A 25,868-nucleotide genomic window follows, 5' to 3' on the forward strand; every position below is an offset into this window, starting at 1 on the left:
AATAATTCAACATATGTCTTGCTAACTCCTACTCATTTGTGAGATATTAAGCATCAGAATTTTTTTTCAACAGTAAAAAAAATCTTAGCACTTCAGTGCACGGGAAAGATGATATTCTGAAGATGAAAACCAGCTGTTAAGAGAATGACCTTGATAGTCGTAAAATCATTTTCCTTTGTTTTAGAAATGTAAATGGAGCAAAGGCCTTATGCTGAAGAGCAGAAAACAGAAATTTTACTCTTAGCTCTGTCACTGATTCCTGCATGAGCACAGGCAAACTGCTTCAGTCAAAACTTCCACAAGTGAACACAGTGTATTCTGAGCACTGAGCCTGAGAAAGAAAGAACAAGGTTTGCAGAAGTTTTAAGAATTCATAGCTCCTATTTTGCAAGGAACTGACTTCAGAGTTTTAAAAACCTCCAGCTCTGGACAAATATTCAAGGTGAGGTACTTGAAAAATAAATTTATAATCGTTCCACATTAGGTAACCAAACTACTCTGTGCTTTGAGGATATACTGCAGTGCTATAGCACCACACTGTAAAACTGAGATAATAATATCCAGTCATTTCATGATAGCATTATAAAATGGATACATCAAAGTTTGTGAACTCTGAGATATTGTAGTTTCAGTGGAGCCCATCACTCTTACAAGGAAATCAATAGCATTGCATTCAGAGAAAGATCTCCATGTTGCAGCACAAACAGAATGAATCACAACTTTAAATGACATATTGGAAAACTGCCCATTAAATGAGTACTATCCATCTTATGACCTGAATAATTCCCAGGCAGGGAATGAGCTGTAGAAGAATAGTGTGCACTCACATAATTAAAAGCTGTGTCATAATGCAAACTCACATTTCAGGCCAAATACTTTGTCTGGCTAAGCTCTTAGCAACAGAATGAAGACACTGATAATGAAAAGTTCTGGGAAGCTTAAATATAGTCTTGTTGTCACATCTAACATGTTCATATTCACACAGTCCCCATGAAACTAATGCAAACTAATACGGGAACAATTGAAACAGCATTCCAGGGCTACAAGACCAGGTCTGTCAAAAGGCTTTGTTTTATATTGTACAATCTTTAAGACAGAAATGTTCATTAAACCGAGTGAGTTTCTTGGTTACTTTTATGTAAGGCAAGAATTAATAGTGTGACAAAATCATATTTGCATAGGATCTGTTCATGAATTGAGTCTAGCTGTAATCACCCAGATTATGATCTCAAAGTCAGTGCCATTTAATTAGTATTTAAGTGCATGTACCATTTCTATATTTAATTACAATCCCAGATTCCCATCTATTTTCTGACAGATGATTGCTACTACTTGGCATTCAAACAGCTTCCAAAATCTAGGAAGTAGAAAACCTAACATGAATAACAATCAGCAATACAGCATGCTGTGTCACAAAACAAGCCCATCATAAATGCTAGGTTGCAGGAGGAGAAAAAAAAAAAAAAAAAGGCTCTAAACAAAGGTTTTCCCTCTCCAGTGTTTTTTTCTTCTCTTACATTCTGACCTTACAGTTGAGTCCAATACAACAAGCTTGTGTGGTGGCACCCATGAGACCCTGATATCACAGATAAAGCTGAGCAACCTGAACCTTCAGAGGTTTATCAGGACAACTCTAGACGCTGCACCCATACTGACATCATAAATTACTGACTACTATACATTATTCTTCTCATTGTCAGGTTTTGCAATTATGTAACATAATTATGTAGTGTTAGTGGCTCTGCTTACAAAACTGAAGAACACTGTGGTTTTAGCTGATATCAAAGAAAAAAACAGCAATGTTTGTGACTTTAATGTTGCAGTTATTATGGCAGCCAATTGCATATACATAGATTATTTTTCCAAGTTTTGATGATTTCTTCCCAGTCCCTCCAAACACTTTTCTCCACACACAGACCAGTGGAAAAAGTTAGATTACTATGAATAATAATGCACAGCCCAACCTGCTCAATTTCTTCATATTTAAAATCATACTATATGTTAAATTTCATAAATAGCTTTAAGAGATATTTTCTTAAATAAAATAAAAGTAACTGGAACCACATAGACTAATACAGATTAGTAAAATGAAAGGCCAAGATTCCCCAAGATTATGCTGATATATTAGGCAATGCTCCTATATTCTGTAGGTATTTCACAGAAATATCCTCAAAAGCAACACCCTTAGTTGTCCCACTGCCCCGAGGGACCTTCCCTATCTATGCTACTATGCTGTTCAGAATGTATATTGATATTTATGAGCTAGCTACTAGCAAACAGAATGTACAGATACTGAGTTCCTTTAATTCTCTTAGCAGAAAAAGTGCTTTTGGCCTCTCTCCTCTATCATGCTGATGATTTTCACAAAGCACTTTTGGGATCTTTAGGGAGTCCATCATTTGGCTGAATTTACCAGCCAAAAACCATGGTTAGATATTTTTACCCAAGCAACTAAAGTTAAGACAGTCAACGCAACTACAAAAGACTCGTTTCTTTGAAAGGGTACAGCTGAAGGCTGTTGTTGAGCATAATCATTGGGAATGAATTTAAGCAAAAACTCTGGGATTGCCTCTGTAAGCAACAACTGTAATCTTGGCAGAGTGAGACAATGGTACCGGCTGCCAATTGCGAAGGAATGGTTTGGTATGGAAGGATTTTGTATTTTCAAAGTTATCAAACAATCAAAAAATAAACTCACTGGCATAGGCTCTTATATCAGCCAGCATCAGCTAGTTCTGCACCTTCTGATAGCCTGGGGTAGTTTCAAAAACAAGTTTAAAAAGCTACGTGAAAAATGCACATGGGTATGAAAAGCTGTATACTGAGAGCATATATTCCAGACAAATTTCAGCTTTTAATGGAATTGAAGTTACTCCTGCATTTATGAAATAACAGGAAAAACAGTTATAGTGGCAAAAGATGGGAAGGTTAAATAAAGACAGACAACAGTTTAGCTCATGGATTTAAACAACCAAATGCAAAGTTGTTAACATGCAACACTAATGCTACAATCACAGCACAGCTCAGTAATACAAAAACCTCGATTTAGCTTATGTACACAAAGGCCTTTTATTCACCTGTCTAAACAGCTTCTTTTACAGACAGGATTATGCTCCTGTGCATTACGAGGGAATACATGATTAGACTGAGCTGTTTTACTTAGAGCATTTGCCTAATCAATGCTGCTTTCAGAATTTTTCATATTAATTTAGTCATCCACTGAGAACTGCAGTTCAGTTGCAATCCCTGCTTCACTGCATTGATTCTTTGGATTTTTTGTATTCTTTGCTGCAGTGTACAGCAACACTATAATAGCTATAAGAGAAAATTCCACCGGATTCTGCCTAACATGTTGGAAAAGGAAATCATAAATAAAAAGAGTTCAAGGGTGAACTTGTGAGAAGTAATCCAGTGACCCTAAAAGATATGACTGTTATCACCTACAGGCATGCTGATTTACCTCACTGTTGGAGAATATAAACATTTAAAAACAATCTAGAGACCCAGTTTTACTTGTATATCTTACTTAACAGGAATAAAATTCAAACTGAAGTGTATCAACTAGTTCTGCTGATACTCTAAGGTATCCATTCTCTTCCCTAACTTCTTTATTACTCCACTTAGATTTGCAAATCCTATAGTTTTTTGGTGTAACTGATCATACTGTCACAAGCACTTACAATTCTGTTGAAAAATGACATTTATTTTCTGAAATATTTGTCTCAATTTCAGATCCCTCCACCAAGTGGGGTTTTAGTCTCTTCTAGGTATAAATTAGATCTGCATTTTGCTAACACAGGACAATCTACATGCACACTCATAAAACGGTTATAATTAATAATATTAAAATATATTTGCTATTACTACAGACAATATGTAGTGAGCAAACTGATAAGATCATTGAATGCTCTGAGTTGCCGATGATTTCATTGCCCATTCTTGCTTTCTGCTTTTTAGCCTTGCCTTTATCTCAGAGCCAGATTTTATTCTGAGTTCCACAAGTTCCTCAACATACATTGATACATTACTTGAAAAAAGCGGTCCTTTATATTTGAAAGCATGTGGCTGCAGACATCTTATTTTAGATGCCACAGAAGAAAAAATGTCTGTATGCAATGCCTGTGTCATGCCAGAAGTAAATGTAGTGAAGAGAGTGGTGGTGTATTATTCCTCATCTACAGCGGAGAATGTGTCAATTGCCAGAGAAGCAGAAGGGAGACATGGGAAAATACAGAAAGGCAGTAGAGAGACAGAAGTTTAATAGCAGAAAAAAGGAGCATGAAATGCATTACGTACAGGTGAAAGATGCCAGGTTATTGCTTTTTATTTATAGAGTCACACAGTTATATATAGTGCTTTGTCATATAAAAATTAAACAGAATTGGCACAGAGAGAATATTAGAATGCTCAAAAATAGTGAAAAAGGGGAAACTCCTTTATCCTCTGCTCACTTCAAGAAACATTGAAAAAAACCTTCTGTATAAATATTAATTACTCTGCTAATGAGGCCTGGAATGGGGTTGGGGGGGAGGGGGAATGGTTCATTGTACAACAAAAATTAGCAATAAGGAGATAAAATTTTGGTAATAAAAATAATTGTGAAAGACCACATAATAACTCAAGTGAAGAAGCTGGCCTCACACCATTTTCTCACATTTTGACCCAAAAATACAAGCACGTGATGCTAACACATATCAATTTCTGAAGAGAAATGAAGCAAGTTCCGTGAACATAAATTAGCCAGATTAACTTCTGCAAAGTTAATTATAGCACTATTACTTGTTTACCTTTCTTGTCTGTAAAATGGACACAAGGCTTGCGCACAGATAAGAGACCTATTTGTTGTACTATATGTGTAAGTTTCCACGCACATGGGATAATTCACTATAGCAATGCTTTGAAGTTAATGAACCTCCACAGCTCATTAGTGGTAAAAATACCACATTCCTACCTTTTATATGAAATCATTTTCAGTTGTGTAAACAACTTGCAGATTTTGTTTCTGGTACTAGTACTGCAGAAACAGTAAAGGTGATTTCTTCTCATCAGTTTGAGATGTAGCATATTAGTACAAACTTTGACTCATTAAAAACTCTCTAAATATTATTTTTCTTGATTTCTAGAAATGAAGACTTCCTTTCTCATAATGCAGAGAAAGGTGGGTTTTTTTGTTTAATTTTTTGTTTTTAATCTCCAGCATTGTGAAATAGCATTGGTTTATTACTTGCGCTTCCTAGGATCACAGGTGTTGTTTACAACTGTAAATGATTTTGAATTTTGATAGTCTTTGATTCAGCTTCACAAAACAGGAAAGTGTTTTTTTAGGTAGGATACGTGGGAGAATATGAACTTTCTGGAAAACAGACCACCTGAGAATATTTCGACATGAACCGTTTCAGCAGAGAAGACAAACATGTATTTTCCTAAATGATACTATTTACTTCTTTCTTAAACTTAATTTTTTGTTTGTTTATTTTTTGTTTTTGTGGGGTTTTTTGCCTTTTAATGAAAGCACCATGGCAGAATTTATGTTCTGGTTCATAGAATTGGTGGTTGGACATGGCTGAACATGGAACAAGCAGCAAGTTACATACTCAATACAAATATCACAGAATAATGATTAAATAAGTGTAAAATGACTAACCAAAGCAGCCACTTTGTGAAGCAAAGTTTCTTCAAATTCAGTATGTGCAGGCAATACAGCGAAAGTGGAAATACATTTAAAAAAAAAAAAAAAAAAAAAAGAGAGAAAGAAAAAGAAAGAAAGAAAAAGAAACTGTAGACTCTACTGGCTAGACTTTTGAATAAGAATGTAAAATATTATGATAAGCCGCTGTTTAAAATACAAGCAGCCTTTTTCACTGCAGTGTGAAACAGACAAAAATACAGTAAGAGGTAGGAGTCTAAAATGGAATTTCTTACAGCACTCAGTGAGCACAAGGAGCCCAATTCTCATCCTTTTGCTGGTGACAATAAGTTCTGACTTCAAAGCAAGCAAAGAATAACTCAGAATTGTGAGCTGTAGGACTGGATGTTGGTCAATGTTTCATTGAAACAAAACAGAGCTTCATTTTAGTAAGGGTGACATGAACTTGTGACAAACCGCTATTTAACAGAGATCAAAAGTCCGCTGCTGCCTAAAAAAGCAACCACTTAATCTCAGGTATCTTACTGACAACTTACAGTGATCATGTAATGCTACAATGAAAGAGAAAGTACAGCAGTACCAGTAGAGTGGCAGAGTCTGCAGCTACAGCAAATATGAACAAGCTCAATTGCAGCAACCGTGGATGCAGAAACAAAAGAAAAAGGCTGCTTACCTTTAGAAGGCTTCAGGCCAACCCTTAAATGAGGTCTGAGAAGAGATGGATCCTGCTTCCACCCTTCTGGTCACTCAGGGGCATGCACCTGAGCTGCCCTGTGTTGGCCCTGCCTTCCCACCAGGTGCACTATAATTGCTCCAAGCCATGACTTAGCATTTCTGCTGCACATCATTACAGAAGAAATAAACATTTATAGTCAATTTATCATCCTTGTGTTTTCATAAACACAGGCACAAACAAAATATTCTGAAGAAGAATAGATTCCAGTATTTATTTTTTCCTAATGCTGAGGCCATCATCTATCAGAAGCATTTTGTAAAAGGTTTAAGATTTAAAATCAGGTAAAGTCCATTCAGCTTAGCAAGGATAAAATTTGCATAATAGAGGTGCAAGTCAAGATTTTCCAGCAGTAAAATTCCTTCTGAAATACCTGACATCTCCAAATGAAAATACCATAAGGACAATCAATGCTTGAGATTTAGTTCTAAATTTATGGAAACAGATAAAGCAAATAAGAACCACTAAGCATTTTGTTCTAAAATGGAAAGGTTTAACTATACTCAGTAATTTATTATCTTAATCAACAGTCTGTATTTTGAAGTAAGGTGAAAATTACAGTGGCCATAACTGATTTTGGTTTGCTTAAAAATATAGGCAGTGAATATTACTGAACTGCTCTGGCAGAAGCTGAACACATCGAAATGCCTGTCTTCATATGCAAGGACATGCAATGACGTGATCCTACACTTTCCCTCTTGAATGGAGGCAAAGGAATAGCATAGATGTGTGTGAAAGATAGCTGACATGAAACAAATCATACACCAGACATCATCATCTGCAGATAAGTTCTTTAACAAGCTGAATGCCTGGGGGTAATAAAAAAGGACTGAGGCAAATTAACGTGCCTTGAACATGATCTTCATCATTCTAATAAGTTCTTTAGTTACACACACCCCTCCTACTGCTAAGTAGGTGGCTATATCATGAGTCATTCTGCAGAACATTATCACAAAATCTGATTACTTACAAAATGGCTTCTGCTTAATCCCTTCTTATCTGTGCAGGTACACAGCGTTTTGTAATTTTTAAGCAAATTCAAGAAGTTTCCAAGGGAAAACAATATAATTTATTGTAATGGTAAAAAGGCTGCCACTAGTCAGAAAGAAGTATTATCAGAAATTCAGAATCGAGTACTTTTTAAATGATCTCATTAACAAGTGATCCTATACTAACCATATAAAGACAACAAGCTTATTTGATTCCTTTCTCTCACTGGAAATTAATACTCAATTGTTAGAGGTAAACATTCCAAAGAATGTCACCAGTCTCACCATCCTATTTACTTTTCACTATTCTGAAAATCACTTGGAAGTCTGCCACCCTTTTTTGTCTTACCTCCTTCTCTTCCCAACCTTAACCCTCCCCAGAATGGACATTATATAACTTATTAATCACAGTATTTTTGTACACACACATATATATGGATCAAAATCTTCTGCATCTCTTATGGCATTTTATCCCATTTCCTCAAGTTTTATTTCTAATAATCTTTGTTTTGTTAACTTCTAAGTTCTTTCATACATTCATTAACTATCTTATTTATCATGAACCTTGCTATATATAGTTTTCTGTGTTTGAATGCTTATGTTTTACTATATGACCCTAGCCATTTCCTTTAGCTTGTCTTTGCATTCACTCAGCACTTGCCAATATATATAAAAAATAAAAAAAATAAAAAAAAAAAAGCCTACAATTTCAATAACTACAATTAATGTCAGGTGAAAAACTTCTTGCCTGTGGACTTTCCATTTTGGTTTTTTTTAAAGATTTTGGACTAACTGATAAAAGATTCAGGACTAACTGAGAACTAACTGAGAAAAGAAGATGAGAATCTCAAAGGCATGAGCAGAAGTGGCATTAACAATCACCAGGAAAAGTAAAACTGAGCACTGTGTTTCTCTTTTTTAACGTACTACCTAGCAGCACATCTGTAAAGTCCAGCCTGATTTTCTTACTAAGTGCTAATTTAAGATTTGAAATTAAGCAAAGAGCTATTCAGAACAATTCAGTAGCACTTTTCTACAAGAACAGACACATGAGGTAAAAAGAAGGTATTATTTATAGACAACTATTCATCTGGAATGGAAAGGAGAATAACTTAGAAAACACATCACCTATAATATCTAATATTCTGCAGTTTCTCCAACTAAAAGTATTAGGGATTTCTGACTGTAGCAACAGCATGGCTCTAGAAGGAAGGATGGCTGCAACACACAAAAGTATAACAAGAAACAATTTTTTGGCAAGAGTAATTTCCTAAAGAGGAAGGTTGCTGGATACTCAGCTCCTGACAGATGCTCCAAAAGCAGTGAAAATACCAAGCATTTATTCCCATTTGTAGTTGTACAGAAGATGGTGACCTTTTTTTTGACAAGCATGTCCCACAGCTGTTTCACAATGATCTCATGTTACATTAATGAATTAATGTGTATGGACTCTTATCTCAGAGCAGAACAGTGGAACCAAATATACAGGGAGGATAGCTCAAGAAAGCATTTAAATGAGTGTGCCATTATTTGTTTTGGGTTGAAATAAGAACAAGCACTTGAGTTTTGACCACTTTATAGAGATTTGTTCTATCTTGTAGCTCAGACAAGCTTTAGCACTTGGGTAACAGCCTTCAGCGCATAAGAGCTGAGGACTGCCAGGAGATTTTAACAAAGCCCTCTTTTCTACAGTAGATAAGACAGCATTTTTCTCTCCACATCAGGGCAAGAAGCCCAAATTTAGTGATTGTTGAGAACCTTGTACAAGATTGCACTCCCTTCTCAAAGCATTCCTCTGTGGAATTAAAAGCGATCAAGCAGTTTGAGAAAGGGCAGTGTAAGTCTAGGCTGAATACAAATCAAATATATAAACCAAGCTGCACATCACTTACCCTTACTGCTGATAAGTACTGACAGCAGTATGTATGGGCTTTTCCTTGGTCATCTTCAAAATGCTACAGTTCTGTACTTGTATGACAATGCTCTTCACAGAGCACTCTAGCAGGTCTCAGTAGGCTGAAGGGTTATATATTAGGGCAATTACTGGTAGTAAGGATTTAAGAAAGTGTCTGTTCACCTGTTACAAATTTGTTTTCAAAAGAATTGCAGGAGTTAATACTAAATTCCAGTCCAAATTTAATTTCCAAAGTAATTCTATGCTATCAAAATGATTAAGCTATTATTCCTTTCCATCTCTAAACTTTGAAAAAAAAGAGAAAGAATTCATCACTTTTGACCCCAGTTAAGATTTTAAATTCTCTTTCAGATAGACAACTTAAGAAAGCTTTGTAGTTTATCTCCTATCTGCTTAGAACATAGTAGCTATGCTTGGATTGCCTTTATGCAAGAAAACGCTCTGATAAAAATTTTTACAAGCGTAAGAATAATTATGTTTTCTGACTATATTTCTTCATGTCTCAAGCATGAATACATGAATACAAGGGTGATTTCTACTTACAGTCTACAATTTTGTAAGTGTATTAATTGCAAAACATTCTGAAATAAACACAAATTGCCTGGATGGTCACCATCCAATTTCTAATGGACTGATGCTCATATAAAAATTCAACAGTATCAGCAACAAGCTGGCTGTTACTAGTAGAATGAGAGGTACTGAGAAATTATTTGGCTCACAGCTGAACTTCCTATTTAACCACAGGGAAGATCAAATGAAGTCAAGGTCAAGTGTGGGACAGAGCAGCTGTGCCATGCAGCAGATAAGGACTGCTGGTATATATATAGTAGATCTGTTTTGATTTTCTAATCATGAAATCTAGGGCTGCTGCAGGAAGGGGCCTCTTTGACAATTAGCCTCTCCAGGTTTAGTTCCAACCCAGGCTACCCAAAGCCCTCATGGTGCAGCAGCAGCCCCCTTGTGTTTGCAAACTCACTTCAGCAGGCTGTCTTTGATTTACAAGAAACACTTCATGGCTTTCTAGTATGGCAGAATAACCAATTCATCTTTCCCCTATTATATAAGAAAGATGTTAACATCTCCCTAACAGAAGAAGAAAAAAAAACAACAAAAAAAAAACTGGAGCAGGCACTAAGAATCTTGTCTGCAGAAATTTTTATTCTCCTATGTAACCCATCTGGAACTCTTACTAATCACTACAAACACATGCTTTCAAAATTGAGTGGTTTGGGGCTCTGTAGTGCTTTGGCTTCATAATCTATAATTTTGCTATTTTAGTAAATGAAAATAAATCAATTTATTGCAGTTAATGTGCAGGTACAAAAAAAGGTGGCTGTAATTTTTTTGTATCCATCTGTCCTTCTTTTGCTCCATCTGTTTCCTTCACTCATTGCACTGGAATCCTGCTTCATGAAATGGAGCCTAAAACGTACATGCAATGCAGTGTAAGTTACCTAGTTACTCAGCTGAAGGATGTTTTCAGGATAAATCATTGTCCTTGTACTCTGTAGAAGGCAACAGGCATCGATTTTGTTGTTAATATGTCTGAGCAATCCTTCTTTCAACAAAATATATAACTGTCAGTAAATTTCCTCTAATTTCAGATTGTGCACTTCAGAATAATACCATAAAGGCTCATCATTTTAATCAGTTATTGATTACACCGTGGAGACTTTCTACAGATTCCACTCAATGCTGCTTTTAAAAAGGTAAGTACCTGTATAGCCATATGATGTTATAAGCTGTTTCAGATTTTTATAGTTTGTACAACAGTACAAATGCACAATACCAAATTATTTGATTGGATATAGTATAGCTTTTATTAAACTGTGTTGACTTTGTTTATTCTTCAATTAAGTTTAACCATTATTTGGCCTGATGATAATTAAAGATTTTTTTCTCTTTACACTAAATGTGTTTAAAAGAAAAAGAATACAAAAAAAAGTCCCCCTACTGCAATCCAAGATGGAAGATAAAAACATAAAGGCTAATTTCAGGGGGAATTTTGCACAGCATATTTCACCAACACAAGAGTCACTGGTAAAACCATCTTTTCTACTGAACACTATAAACAAAAGACGCTTTCATTCTTATCATATCATTATGGTAACGTGATTAGGTCGTTCAAAAGTCAGGTCAAGAAAGTCTTTTTGTTTTAATAAATAATCTCATTCTTCAAACATAAGGCTCTCCGTGTTCATGGTGCCTTTCTTTTCTGGAGTATCTCAGTGTTCAAAATACTTTGTTTAGCATATTTTTATTTTCATCACCATATTAAAAGGCCGTAGTCATGGTTTATTTTCAACTACAAAAGCCATTTGACTAGCACTGAATTTATGCAGAATGCAAAAATACTACCACAGCATACCTTTCACAGGAACATGCATTTAAGCACAGTTTTGTACCCAGGGTAATACTAACTCAACTCGGTGCTTTTTTAGAATGCCCTATGTGATTTTACCAGAACATTAGTAGTGTAACTGCCTATAAGAATATTTTTGAGTCAAAAGCATTGCTATACCTAAATCTGCCTAGACACAGAAGGATCCTTTTCAAATATAAGGTAATTTAAATATATGAAGTGATAACTTAAGTTAGAAGTTAAACGTTTTTCCAAGATGACAAATGGCAACCAGTGCTGGTAGTGGCATTTTGGAAAATAGAATTTTCAGGTTAGAGATCCATAAAAGTGACTAAAAATGAGGACTGCAGTTCTTATTATCTTCATGTGTACATTTAAATAATTAAAGTCCATTTCTCCATTCTGTAGAATGAGTTTAGAGAATTTACAAATGAAAGCCAAAAAAAAAAAAAGTCTATTATTAACAGAAAAAAAAAAATCAAGTCTATGTACTTCCTGTGGTCTTTTAAAAAGCATCAACAATAACTATTTGTGTAAAATTAAAGTAAGAAAATATGTGTATGTGAGAAAACATGCATCTTTTTGACACCTGCAAGCTAGTTTTTTTGATCTTCTGTATAAAGAGAAATTAATTATGGAGAGCCTAATATGTCCTAGAAAATGGGAGATTATTTTTTTTTTAATATTCACAAAATAGTGCGAGTAAATCTGAACCGTGCAGATAAACAACCATTAAATGCAATTGAACAGCAATTCTTTTTGCTTCTAGTCTTCTATTAAAAAGGTGTAGTTAAAATTCCTTAAATTACCTTCATTGAAAGCAGGATCAGGCCCTGACACTTTCACTAGTTATATTTTCTGGCCCATAGAGCATCACTATTAACTGTGAATGTCAAAACCCATACAGACTCTAGTGAAAAATGTATTCAGTCTTCTAAATGAATGCCTGAGCACTGACTTCTAAGTAAAGACAGAGATCAGTAAGTCAGCTTTCATTCATGCTGCTTTCTTACTTAAAAACCAAGGGCTTAGAGTGTGCTTAGGAACATAAACTGTTCCTTCCAAGGAATTTAGTCTAAGCATTCTTTTAAAATAACTTCACTACTTTAGTTGTAAATATAGGTTCAGAAACAAGTATGTTTCAAAGCTAAATTCCAAAGCCTGAAGCTGACACAATACATTGGTCAGGATGAGGTTGAAATTTCAAGTTAATACACTGAGTCAGTCTTGTCAAGATGGATGTTACAGCTTCTCAGTTTCAAAAAGTACCTTTGCTTCTGTTACCTGACTGATAGACTTTGGAGAACACTATTTTCCCCAGCCTCACTTCAGAAGTGCATATCAAGTTGTTTCTTAGAGCAAACAGCAACCTGATTATATGTTGGACAAAGGAGGCTGACGAAGAAATGGAAAGTAGTTTGGCCACTCAGATCTGGTGAATGCTATTAGTGAGACAGAAATGGAACCAAGTGCAAGAAAGTTATCTTCCTGGGGAAGAAGGGGGAGGAGGCGGCTGGATGGAGCTGCTGAGCTCAGAGGACTTTAAAAGTTATACCCTATAATTCAGAGAACTAAATAGAACCATGGGTTTATCTTTATTATTTTCAGACATGTGGTCTAAGAGAAGGGAGAAGCCAGAAATTACTATTCTTCACAGGCAGAGTCACCCAGGAATATGTGCGACTGCAGCTACTTGCATACATTGATCCACCAGGATCCAGCACTGAGCTACTATTTGCACAGTTTTAGAACCACCACAACAACCCAGCGGTCAAAGAATCTGTCCCATTAGAACAGTGTACAATCTGACAATCTGCTGCACTGCTTTACAGAATCATCATGGGAGGAAATACCTTTAGGTTTGACTTAACCAACCATCTGTCTACACAAGAAGTCGAAAAGTATAAATTTACATACAATGTTTTGCTGCCCAATTGCAGCTGTTAAGCATTATTCCTTTCCCTCACCCTTTACTTTAAAATAGACTATCTTCTATCACTTCAGTAGAAAATAAGCCAAAGCAATTGGCCATGCATCAGCATGCAAGAAAGCATGCTCTGGGGTTGAATACATAACCCGGTACACAGACTTGCTATTTGCTGCTACCCTGAAGTGCATAATATCTGCACAGTTATAGGGCATAGTCAGTGGCAGCAGGAGGCAGCACTTGTAGTTTAGTTTGCTTCTATGCTCTATTTTCACAGATTGTTTTGAACCAGATGGACATTAGCCTAAGTAGCATTTACACAAGTTCAAATAAATTACACATTCTTAGTCCTAACTTCCTGCTTTGGTGCAGTGTTTTCATCTATCCTGAAGTAAGAACCAAATGAATCATGCACGTCTAAGTAGATGCATTGGGCATGCTAAATAAGGAATAGGTATAATCATTTATAGCAAAAGCAATTAGATCACAAGTAATGTGCTTAAACACTTAAAGCACCAATTGTTTAATTTCCAGCTACTTGAGACTATAAGGCCATTACTCGAAAATTCAATAATGTTTGGTTTATAAAGAACCAAACTGCAAGGTTTTAGCTTTCTATGGTTCTTTCTAAGGTTGATCACCTTTTCTTTCACTCTTGTTTTTATAGATTTTATTGTTAATGAAGAAAATCTGCTTAATACTGAAAGCTGAAAATACAGTGGGAAAGAAATTGAACTTAATAATGAAAACCAGGGCCTGTTGCACTTTTTGGTCATTTTTCATATTTAATTAGCTGAAAACTTACAGTTCTGAATTTTAATTCACTGACAAATAACTTCATTAAAATAAAATTATGATTGCCTGTGGTGTCTCACATCCTTCCAGTTGACTGAGTGTAAAAACCTACAGAATTTGGAGGGAGAAGGTGGCAAGAAATGCACAAAACAACTTTGGTGTGCTTCCCTCATAGCAAAATTCCCTGTACAAATTCAAACTGAATAAGATCTTGGAGGTGAGAAAGGAATGAGGATTATGTAAAGCAGGTTGTGGGAATAATGACTGGTGGAGCCTGGAACAGGGGCAGAAGAGAACACTTAAGGCAGGAAATAGCAGCCATCAAGAGGAATTTAAAGAAAACTATCAAAACGCAGAAAAGCATTCATATAGCATTTTCAAAGAGATGGAAATAAACTAGAAGGATGAAATAGGTATTATCAATCAGTGTAGAGATGTGCTTCTTTCCACCTCTCTCAATATAAGCATTAAGTTAAGCACTATCAGTAGGATATTTTTATCCTTCTCAAATAAAGTTATGAGCAACAGTTCTGATGCCATGAATATGACTTAAGTTGCTCAGCTATGCCTGGTTCTCTCTGCTGCTGAATAAAATATTATAATCAATGTAGTGGAAGATTTTGAAGATGCAACTTGAGATGTACAACAGTTCCCTTTTAAATTTGGTTCAGTGTGATTCCTGCAACCTCAAAACTGGGTGATGGAAAGAATAAACTCACTGACAGTTGTGGCAGTATTAATGATGGCAGTGGTTAATGATACATGTATATGCTGGACTTTGGCCTCTGTAGAGGATCCCAGGCATAGCATGAATTGTTTCTACAGTTTGATAGGCAGCAACAGGAAACTGCACTGATGTTTGGCTTTCTGTAATGATGACACCTACATTGAGAATCAGAGAGGTGAAATTTCTCTTTACTGAAACATCACACCTCATGTAAAGAAATATCATTTGATTGTTTTATTTATACAACTTTAGAGGACACTGATCTACATACAAAAGAAGCACTGAGCGCAGTTCTGTTTTATACTCCAACAGAACACCATATGAAATGTGTGAAAGGGAACTGTATGTAGGCCCAGTTCCCAGTTAAGGTTATGTAACTCCATGATGTGTCACTGAAGGTACCCCAGAACTTAGCATTATAGTGGCCAACCTATTGCTTGCTTTATAGTGCCAAAGCATTTATAGAGAAGCTCATCCTCCTCCTTGTACTCTCTCTGCTTCAGACTGAAGGGGAAAGAGTAAAAAAAAAACATAGACCAAAACAATGTTTCTCCTCACTCAGCAGAAATGTCTCTGCACAAATGCTGAGAAAACATTGCGCTGTGCTTCTGATCCAAGATCCTTGCAGGACAGAAAACAAATGTCCAGATGATGTGCACAGGTTAGCATCTATCTCATCCTCATAGCAGGCAGCTCTTCAGAGACAACTCAGCCATTTTTAGGGAGAAAAAAAAACAACCCACATACAAAACCCACACAACCTCTTTCACGATGTAAAACAAAAACGTGGCTGAAAAACTGTGGTGAGGTGTGTTGAACAAAACACACTTTTCAATCAGTGATATTAACAAACTTTTCTCTGAAAAAGATTTTTAGATGCAACAGGACGACTTCTTAAAAAAAGAAATAGACTAAAAAACCTAATTAATTCAAGAATTAATTCTTCAATTAATTCTAATTTTCTTCTGTAAGGAAGATTTCTAAAAATTTCTAGGAGTACACAAATGCTAATGTTGGACCAGTAATCACACAAACAGGAGCTTTTCTAGCCAGGATATTGAAGCCAACTACTGTCTATTTCTTGCATTAATCATTGTCCCGTTCACTCTGTCCTTTCCTACTGGTTTGTGCTAAGTCTGTTTTCTATGCACGGTGCTGTTTTGGATCTGTGTCCAAACCAACACTTGATGTTGTAGCTGTTGCTATTGCAGTGCTCACACAGCATCAAGGCCTTCTCTCTTGCATGCTAACCCCCCCAGCAACTAGGTTTTGGGTGCACAAGGAGCTGGGAGGGGTCACAGTCAGGGCGCACCCAAACTGGCCAAGGGAATATCCCATAACTTACGACATCAGGATTGGCAATAAAAATCTCAGGGAAAGAACAAAAGGTAAAAACTTTTGAGTTGTAGGTTTCCCAAACAAACAGAAAATGCTATGGTAAGCTTTTCTGGAAATGGCTAAAAGTCTGTCTTCTGGGGTTAACCCACAGCCAATACTTAAAATTCCCAGTTATTTTGATTAGTAGCAAAACCAGCAACATTTATCTCCATTTTCCTCTTTCACCTCTTTTTCCTTTCTTTCTTTTGTTTTTTGTTTTTTGTTTTCTTTTTCCTACTATGGAAAGAATACAAATGTCAGCCTTACATCATCACAAAACATTTGTCTCTAAATCTGTCAACTTAGTGTAGAGAAAAAGTACCTTGAATACAACTAGTCTGAACTGCATCATCTGCCTATTTTTATTAATATTTCATTCACACTTCTGCTTCTACTTCACTCCTACAGACCCCCTTAGCTTATTAATTTCTTGTTTACAAGGTAATTGAAAATGTAGCCTGGAATATTAGTCATTTATTTTATCTGTGACTAACAAAATAAAAAGGCATTCACAAGAGCAGATGACTCTTCAAATCCCATCCTCAGAGACATCAGCTAATCCAATACATTGATAAAGAAAGATTGATTTAGATTCATATATACAATAAAAATCCTCTAAAATAATTTTTCATATCCAGCCAAAAGCTGAATAAAAAAAAAAAAACAAAAAAACTATGTTACATAGCTCAACACAGAAATACAATGGTTAAAATAGCACATGCCTAACGAGATCAAACTCCTACTGTCTTCCATTTGAAAGTACAAATCTATGTGAAATAAAATAACATGCAAAAACATTTACCTATTTCCTAACTGTACTTCACTGCTTAAAAGACTGTTCTAGGACATCAGGATAATATGCACAAAAATAAACATGTTCTGTACTTGCATTTATTCCATTAATAATAACTGCTATACTAGTGAATAATAAACATTCAGGTAGTTTGAAAGCCAGTGTTCTGATAGAAATGCATTAAAGATGTAAGTGTACGTCTTACTAGCTGTCAAAAGTTAAGCACAGGGAAAGATCAGAAATGTGTCACTGTTTGCAAAATAAATAAAAAATAAGTAACAGGCATCTCTAAGACTGAAATTTTCATCAAGCCCATGTAAGATCTCTAGGATATGTCTCAAAATCATCCAGCTATGTGCAGGAATGACATAATTTTGCAGAGAAGAATCATTTGACCAATTACTAAAATAGTGACGTGAGAAGAAGTTGAGAATGAGGCAGCAAATATTTTGTATTTTGTGAATTTATTGTTCCTTTGGGAACAAAAAACAATTTCAAGCTTTGAAGACTAAAATACGCTACTAAAAATTATCTCCCCTACATTCCAGGTAAAATAGTACCACATAGAGGCAAAGCAGACATGATGATTAGGTAAGACACCCTGCACAATATCAGAGTGAGGTGGTCAAGGGGAGAGAAGAGAGTAAGAGGAAACTGCATTTTGTAATTGTTTTACTGTCAAGGGAAACAAATAGAACTTGTCACCTGATATTACTGACTCTCTAACATTAATCCCATTAATCAACCAAAAATAGCACTTGATCCTCCTTCAGAATTCATCTAGGAAATAAATGTATGCATTATCTATAAAAAACACAAAGCCTGTGTTCATCTTTTTGTTTTTTCCAGCACTCTCACAGATTTAAAAGACAAGTTACACGGACATTCTAACACAGATAATGTTCTGGACCAAATGACCATTCTCTCACCCTCCTCTTATCTTGTTCTGGGAAACTCAAGGGATTGCCATCAGAGATCAGCAAATCACAGAATGGTTTGGGTTGGAAGGGACCTCTTGTTCAAACCCCAGCTCTCAGCCTGTCCTTACAGGGGAGGTGCTCCAGCCCTCTGATCATCTTCATGGCCCTTCTCTGGGCTTGCTCCACATGTGAAAACATGGTTTCTCTTTCAGTAGGTTCTGCATTGCAAGCAGTAGGGGATTCTACAACATGAATTTAATTTGAGTAGCAATGGCACAAGGATGTATGTTCACACAAATTACCACTTTCCCTAATCACATGATAACAGTTTAAAGGTTTGTAAACTTCAAAATGGGATTTATCATACCAGTAATCTTTCTTTCACCATGTTTTTCTTCTGCTAATAGACATTCATAACCTCATCATTTGCTTTAACATGATGTTCTAAACTTAACTTTGTTTATAAATCTATAAATCCTTCCAAATCTTGTTTTTAACCTTTAGTTACCTCGTTATTACCTGACATGGCAATTAATACTAAATTTTCTGCCACTGAATAACCATTATCTTAACCTATAATTTTTAATCAGATAAGCATAATTCTTTTTTCACATGGTACTTCAAAAAGCAGCAGCCAGTAACTGAAATGTTAACCTTTTACTTCCATATCATGCTGATAAGTACAGTGAATAAAATGAATTTTGCCACCAGTTTTAATGGCTCTACTTTTTTATGTAATTAATATATTCTTCTTGACAAGTGTTGATAAGCTTCCAGACTTTAAACCTCCACCTGAAAGCTCCATTTTCTTCATCACAGATTTCTCTTTAAAATGCTTTGGACTTGTACACACCTAAGTGATACGGGGTGCTGCAGGATATGGCTAGCATAGCATTTTACATATCATCCAGAAATAGAACAGATTATTTTGGGATCTTGCCCTTAATCATATTTAAGCATGGATTCCAGAGGCTGTGGACTAATCACAGCACCCTGAATCCTGTCTCATATCTTCAAGCACACATTTTCCTGCTTTCTCCATTTGGAACCCTACTGAAGAACACTGTTTGCACCGATCTTAGTTTCAGAAATAGCAAGCTAAAGCATACATTTATAATAAATAGAAGACACAAAATAAAACACAATAAAGGTCTTTTGTGGCATACAAATTTATCCTCTCTTCCAAAACTAGTCTGAACAAAGGCCTAGGACTAAGCTAAACAAATCTGTGTACCCAAAGCCCAAGGAATTTGATGAGTCTTCATGCAGAAAAACTTAAAACACTGCACTCCTGAGCAAAAAGTTTGCAGCACCTCCAGCTTCAAGCAATACAAAAGAACTTAGACTTTAGCATCCAAGGCTAGCAAAGCGTGGGGGAAATCTCAGGAATGACAATATTTATGCCATCTACATTTCCATTTCCACCTTGAGTACAATTCTACTATGATCATGCAGGTGAATTCAAAATTATTTCATTCTCTCTATGCAAAAAAAAGCCAACAACAACAAAAAAACAAACCAACAACGAAAAACCAAAAAACAAAACAACAAAAAAAAACTTTGTTTGTTGTCCAAAAACCTCTTTCCTCTAATATAATAAAAAATGAGAATGAATTTAAGGACTTTCTCCATCCAGGACATTCTGAACTAAGAACATTTTAATGCAGTTTTAGTAATGTTCTAACACTCCTAATATAGTTAATATTAATATCTATTTAGTTTGTAATAGAATATTTGGTCCATTTGTTGGAGAGGAGGCATGGCAAGTCTCCCCAGAATCAGACAGTCACTGAAAGGAAGAGTACACTGCACATATGATGGGCTGTTTTACAGCATTTTCTACTGTTATATGTCATAAAGATTGTCTGAACACACACAGGTTAGAAATATCATTACTCAAAAATCTGTTCTAACACACCACATAGCCATTTGCTTCACTGTCAGAGAATAAATAAAGCATTTGAAAAAGACTACTTGAGTTGACTTAGCAAACAGGGTAAAAATGTAGTGAAGTTACATGATAACTAGTCAAAACTGTTCACCTCAATGCAATAGGACTAATTAAAATGTGAAGTAACAGTCTGTTCTAACATCCTTAAAGAAATCATCTACAAAAATTGCCATTCACACTGACTTCAATGGGATCCAGTTTTGGCCATGTTCTTTCTGCAGTTTTGTAGCATTTTAAAGTCTGCTGTGAGACGTTCATTTACTTTTACTATTCCTCTTCTTGCTTTTCATTTAATTAAAGCCATATTCAAAAAGGTAATAAAAGCATTTGAATCTTTATGACACAATTCTTACCGTACTAACAGCATTATTATTGCTATCATTGGAAACTTGACTGTTTATTTCTTGGAATTAAAAAATAGCAAAACCCATATATTCTCTCCTTCTCTCAATGCACGGCTATGCTTTTCTCTGGTCCTTGCAAAATTGTAAATATAAACTTTAATTTTCACAGAGAAGTGGCAGTTTTAACAACATGCGAGGAATAAAATGACTTTTGTTGAATAGTACTCTTCCATCTGTAAGGATTTTTCACAGTGGTCTGAAGGGTGCACCATGCAGAATTATGCATGCTCACATAAGAGATGCTCTGGATGTTTATACAAATATTCATTCTAAAATTGATTAACACGGAGTTTTCTGGTCATCACCATTATGTGTGTGAGCTGACACATTTCACAGATTACCTCAGAAAAACTTCCAATAAATAAATCTGATAGACACTGGATTAGTTCCACATTAATTGTTGTTTTATTTTTATATAATAATGACCCTATTTTTAATCACGAATCTCAAAAGCTAATACTCATATAAACTTGCTAAAGATAACTCTGGAAATGATGTGAAAAAATACTTTTACTTCACAAAGAGAATTCCTCATCCTATAAAACCTCAAACTTCACAACCCTACCTATGACAATAATCTGAAATAATCACTATATTGTTAAAGGAGAAGTGGGAAATTCTGCTGTGACAATCATATGTATGTAGAAGAATGGAAAGACAAGACAGCTTATGTCAGTCAAAATTGCATGAACTATGGACAAAGTAGAATTTGATAAGCAAATATTTCTGTAACCACAACTATGGAGTCATATGAGAACATACTAAGGTTTAACCCCAAAGAAATGCATCTTACTTCAAGTTGTAGAAAAGAAGACTTCTGTTGAGATCACTGAGCCAGAAAAAGATGTCCTCTGAAATATCTCAGTTTTAGTGCAGCCAGAGAACTCATTGCACAATTAAACCAAGATTTTTTAAAGCCACTGATGCTAATAAAAAGTAAAACTGGAGGTCTCATTTTATGTGCCTAGAGCACCACTCACCCAACTGAAGACAGTAACAATCACAATGTCTACAATTGAGCTGTTCTGATTATTCTTAGGTCATAACCAATTCATTCTTATGTGCTGCACATACAAACAAAGCCAAAATTCTTAATGAATTCTTTACCTAGTAAAAAAAGAAAAACTCCATTTCAGATTATAGTATTTTTTCCCAGTAAAGTATATAACTCCTAATCATTTGATTGTGGTGAAATCACTGAACAACAGATCTTTTTGTATATGTTCAGAGATTTACTCAGTCTTATTAAGAGATTTGCCACATACACAGACTTTTATTTAGTATCTTAGCCTAAAAATCACCAACAAAAGATTAAGCTATACCTAAATGTCATTGGAGAACATAGAGGAGCCTTTGAACAGCAAAAGAACAACCTGCTTATGTACCTGAAATCCCAGCCAGGGTTGAGAAAACATAACATGAATGTGTTTTTCACCTTCCTGTGAAAGTGCTAGCCCATTTAAAACCATTCTCTTAATAGTAAATCAAAACCTCTCAGCATTGCTTGTTAAAACTGGCTTTCAAGACAAAAAAGGAACAAAAATAAGTTTAAAAGAACATCTAAATTGTCTGAACACTGCCACGGACAATCAGTTTTAATAGCATATGTCCAACAGCCTACTATGGTTACTTGCTGTTCTGGGAACTTGTCAAAATGAGAGACTCATCCCCAAATTATGAGAGGGAAAAAGATCAAGAGAAAACTGATAATAAACCCGAATTTACACACTTCTTTATCTCTCCTAAGGCCTTTCATTTAGCATCCATCATTATAATAGCAGTGTTCTTAACACAGCATGGATTAAATCTGCAATTTAATAGAGAAATGCTTTAAAAAAAAAGAAAAAATGAAATTCCCTACCTGTTGACAAAATGTACACATTCAAGATTTAGCCTACCATCTAACTTCCCAGAAGATCATCTTGGATTAATGAATGACATAAGCATCCCTGAATCATTGAGTATTAAAAGACAGCCTAAGTTTCGTAGATAGAGAACAGCTAAATGTGGAGGCCATAGACCAAATCAGCAAAAAAATGTTCAAACACAATTAATGGATCTTAAAAATACTATTTTAACTTCTGGGAAATGTTTCACTGGAGGAGAGTATTAATTGAAGTACCAACTACCTTTTTTTTTCCCCAGTAATTTAAGTGAGCCTCATTTTTTCAGACACAGGCATCTCTGGTTGCCAAGATTTCATTTTACCACATAATGCAGAATTTCCATTGAGCTCAGTAAACATTCTGCTGGACCTGCCCTCCTCAATCAGTACCAAGCTTCGGCCACAGCATTCAATCCAGTCCACCAACCTGGGAACTGATCTTTGTCAGAAGGGGTGCTTTCCCAAAGTAAAATATGTTGGAGAGACCCTAAATCCAGTATTCTGCATTCTGTGGGTCAGGGAGCCATAACCTCCATCTGGCCAGTTAAAGCAATTCCACCCTTCAGAGAAATAGTGGGTTTGGAAGTGGCCAGGAAGAATTCTGTAGTCTTTATTCCTCTCTCATCTGAGAATGAAAAGCATTAGCATTTACTTCCAAGACTATTCCTTTTTTTTTTAGCTTTTTTCTTTTTTGTATGAATGGAGGATAGTGAGGATCAGATGAACTCCTTCTGGAAGATTTGCAGTCTTCCTTCTGTGTACCGTTTCCCATTTTACCAGCTTGAGAAAAACTCCCATCCACCACTGTGAAACATTAATTCAGTGTGCCTGAAAGTGATGGCAATTTGGGTGCCACACCATCCAGTGATGGATAGTGATGTTCTTTACTTGTAGTTTCCTCTAGCCTTTTATAGAATCTACCTGTTACTCAGTGCTAGGACTACAACTAAAGCTTTTATTCTTTGAAATTGATGACTACAGTGCAACATTTTAGCAAAAAGGGTATGCGATATTCAAACGCATTTTCTTATATACAACACTTCTAATATTCTAACCTGTGCTGTTTTTCACTATAGCTGAACATTTCCATTCCTTTTACACATTTGACTCATCATATTTTCCAGTAGTCAGTGACTATTAAGTCATCTAAGCAATGCATTATGAATATCTGCAATAGTAGGAAAGGCACTGCTAGCATGTGTCCTTAGGAAAAAAGCATACAGGAATACCACCATGTCACTTTAAAATACCATTTGCTTCTGGGAGATGTGAAAGAGCTTAGTTTCACCTAAATAATCTACCAATCAGATCTAAAATGCATGCTTTGTGCAGCATTGCATATTCATCTGACAACAATCCAATAACACTTTGGTTTGCTATGGATGTTTGAAATTCCGAAACTGTTCTCCCACAGGCTCACAAAAAATCACAATTTACAGAGAGAGTGGATATGAGTGACAAAATGTCTGTGGATTTTAGTAAAATCTAAGTTACACAAACAATGGACATTTTGCATCTGCAACACTTACTGGATATCAATCTGTATTGTACTTCCCCATCAAATTAGATTGCATTTAAGTTTTCATAACAGTGCTTTTACAAGCTTGGCTCTCAAATCTACATTAATTCAGCTCTGTTTATACATAGACAGTTCAGTGGCACTGACCTTCTCAGTCTGCCTGATGTCTCTGCTTAAGCCAAAGGTTCATTTATAACTGTCCCATATCACATCCTTTAGATGTCAAGCAGTGAGCACTTTTCCTGGAGGAAAGAAATGTGGTAAAACAGCTCAATAAATAAAAAAGAAATTATTGTGAAGTTCCAGGAAATAGCAGATCAAACTATGCATGCTGGTATTTACAGAAATTACTTTGAGATGTTAATGACTTTTCAAAGATTGCGTGGCCTTGTAGAAAGATGCAGAGTTTACACAGAGTTTGGAGTCTGGCACTAAAGTTACAGTGGAGCTGGAACAAGTTGGAATTTCACAATTCATATTGCAAATCAACATTGTTCTGTAAAATGTTTCTTAAAAACACAAACAAACAAACAAGCCAGCACACCAAGAACTTAAAGTCAGATTAGACTCTATAAGCAACTTAGTAAAGTCAAATATTTCTAAACTACCTCTTCAGCTCTTATTCTTCCTGTCTAGCATGAATAATACCCAATTTGAAATATCTTGACAAATGAAGCAATGTTTCCTTTTCACCATTAATGCCCAGTATTAAAGCTGAATATAAACATTTTGTTACCTTAACACTCGCTTTAGATTTCAAAACCCAATGCATTTAAAATAAAGCTTCGCTGAAATCTTTATTCTGTCTTTCAGTTGTAAAAGTCTAGTATGAGAACATGCAAGAAATCTAGAGGTTCAGTACAAAGATGGATGCATTTTTTATATCCACAGCAGGGAGATATCTATTTCCTCACCTGTCAGAGTGATTTATTCAAGTAAAAAAAAAAAAAAAAAAAAAAAAGAATATAAATTTTACAATGCACTGATTTGTTCTACAGCTTAAGAAATAGTAAAGATCTTTGGAAATCATAAAACAGAATCCAAAATAGATATTACTTCATGAGACATTTTGCAATAACTAAGTGAATCTCTGGGGAAATAGATATTGCAAAGACTATCTGCCTATCAATATAGCTCAAAGACTTTTACATTTTGGCTGGTTAAAACAAGAAAGTCTGTCCTCAGTGTCCTCTGTGGTTTTATGCTCCCTCACCAATATCTTTTTATTTGTCTTCATCTTGAATAGGATTATACAAAATTTTCCGTATAGATATGTAGATTATTATATACTGACATAGAATAATCTGATTTTGTTTGATTAATTAATAAATTTTCTAGAAGGAATTTTAAAAGCTGAAGTGTAAGCAGGAGGTTTTTGAAAGTATGAAATACCAAGGATAAAGAAGCAAAAGAAAGACAGAATTAAAAAAGAAACAGGTCATTCTGTTTATTATGCTTTTCTTTATAAGTCATAGTGACAGTAGTTCCAGCAACTGAAAAGAGGCTATAACGAGGCTATATGTAGGGTCGAGACTGCTCAGTGTGCAAATCATTGTTTCCCATCTTTCTCCTTGTTTCGAGCCATTTTCTCAGTCTCTTCCCATGAATAGAAATATGCATTCCTAAATTATAACAGGAAAAGTTGACGTGGTATAAAAACTTACCACAAAATTCAATTTTTTCACTGCCTTTTTTTCTTTTTTTCTTTAAGTAGGAAAGTAACAGAAGAGAACGAAATGGACTTTGTCTCTGACAGCACTGTAGAATAAGCAGTACTGTAACAACTAGTGGTGATGATACAAATACTTCAAAATACTGCAGATAGTGTCAGGAGAGGCCACAGTAACCACATGCTCTAAAAGGACCTTTTGTCTCATGCCATAAAAATCAGAGAACAAAGCAGAACTCAAGAATGATTATGATT

General features: G+C 35.4%; 1 protein-coding gene across 5 annotated transcripts in view; it reads left to right on the forward strand.

Moving 5' to 3' along the window:
* The window catches only part of B3GALT1 (beta-1,3-galactosyltransferase 1), a 196,883-nt gene that overhangs the window by 106,057 nt on the left and 64,958 nt on the right, over positions 1–25,868 (forward strand). For 4 of the 5 annotated variants that reach the window (XR_011904291.1, XM_072341558.1, XM_072341556.1 and 1 more), the window contains exon 3: positions 10,889–10,993. The gene's annotated coding sequence lies outside the window, so the exon portion shown is untranslated. Of the gene's footprint in view, positions 1–10,888; positions 10,994–13,254; positions 13,860–25,868 lie in introns of those variants that run through there. The other variant, XR_011904292.1, reaches the window with a different exon arrangement.

This window comes from Excalfactoria chinensis, chromosome 7, assembly GCF_039878825.1.
Source record: "Excalfactoria chinensis isolate bCotChi1 chromosome 7, bCotChi1.hap2, whole genome shotgun sequence".
NCBI classification, from domain to species: domain Eukaryota; kingdom Metazoa; phylum Chordata; class Aves; order Galliformes; family Phasianidae; genus Excalfactoria; species Excalfactoria chinensis.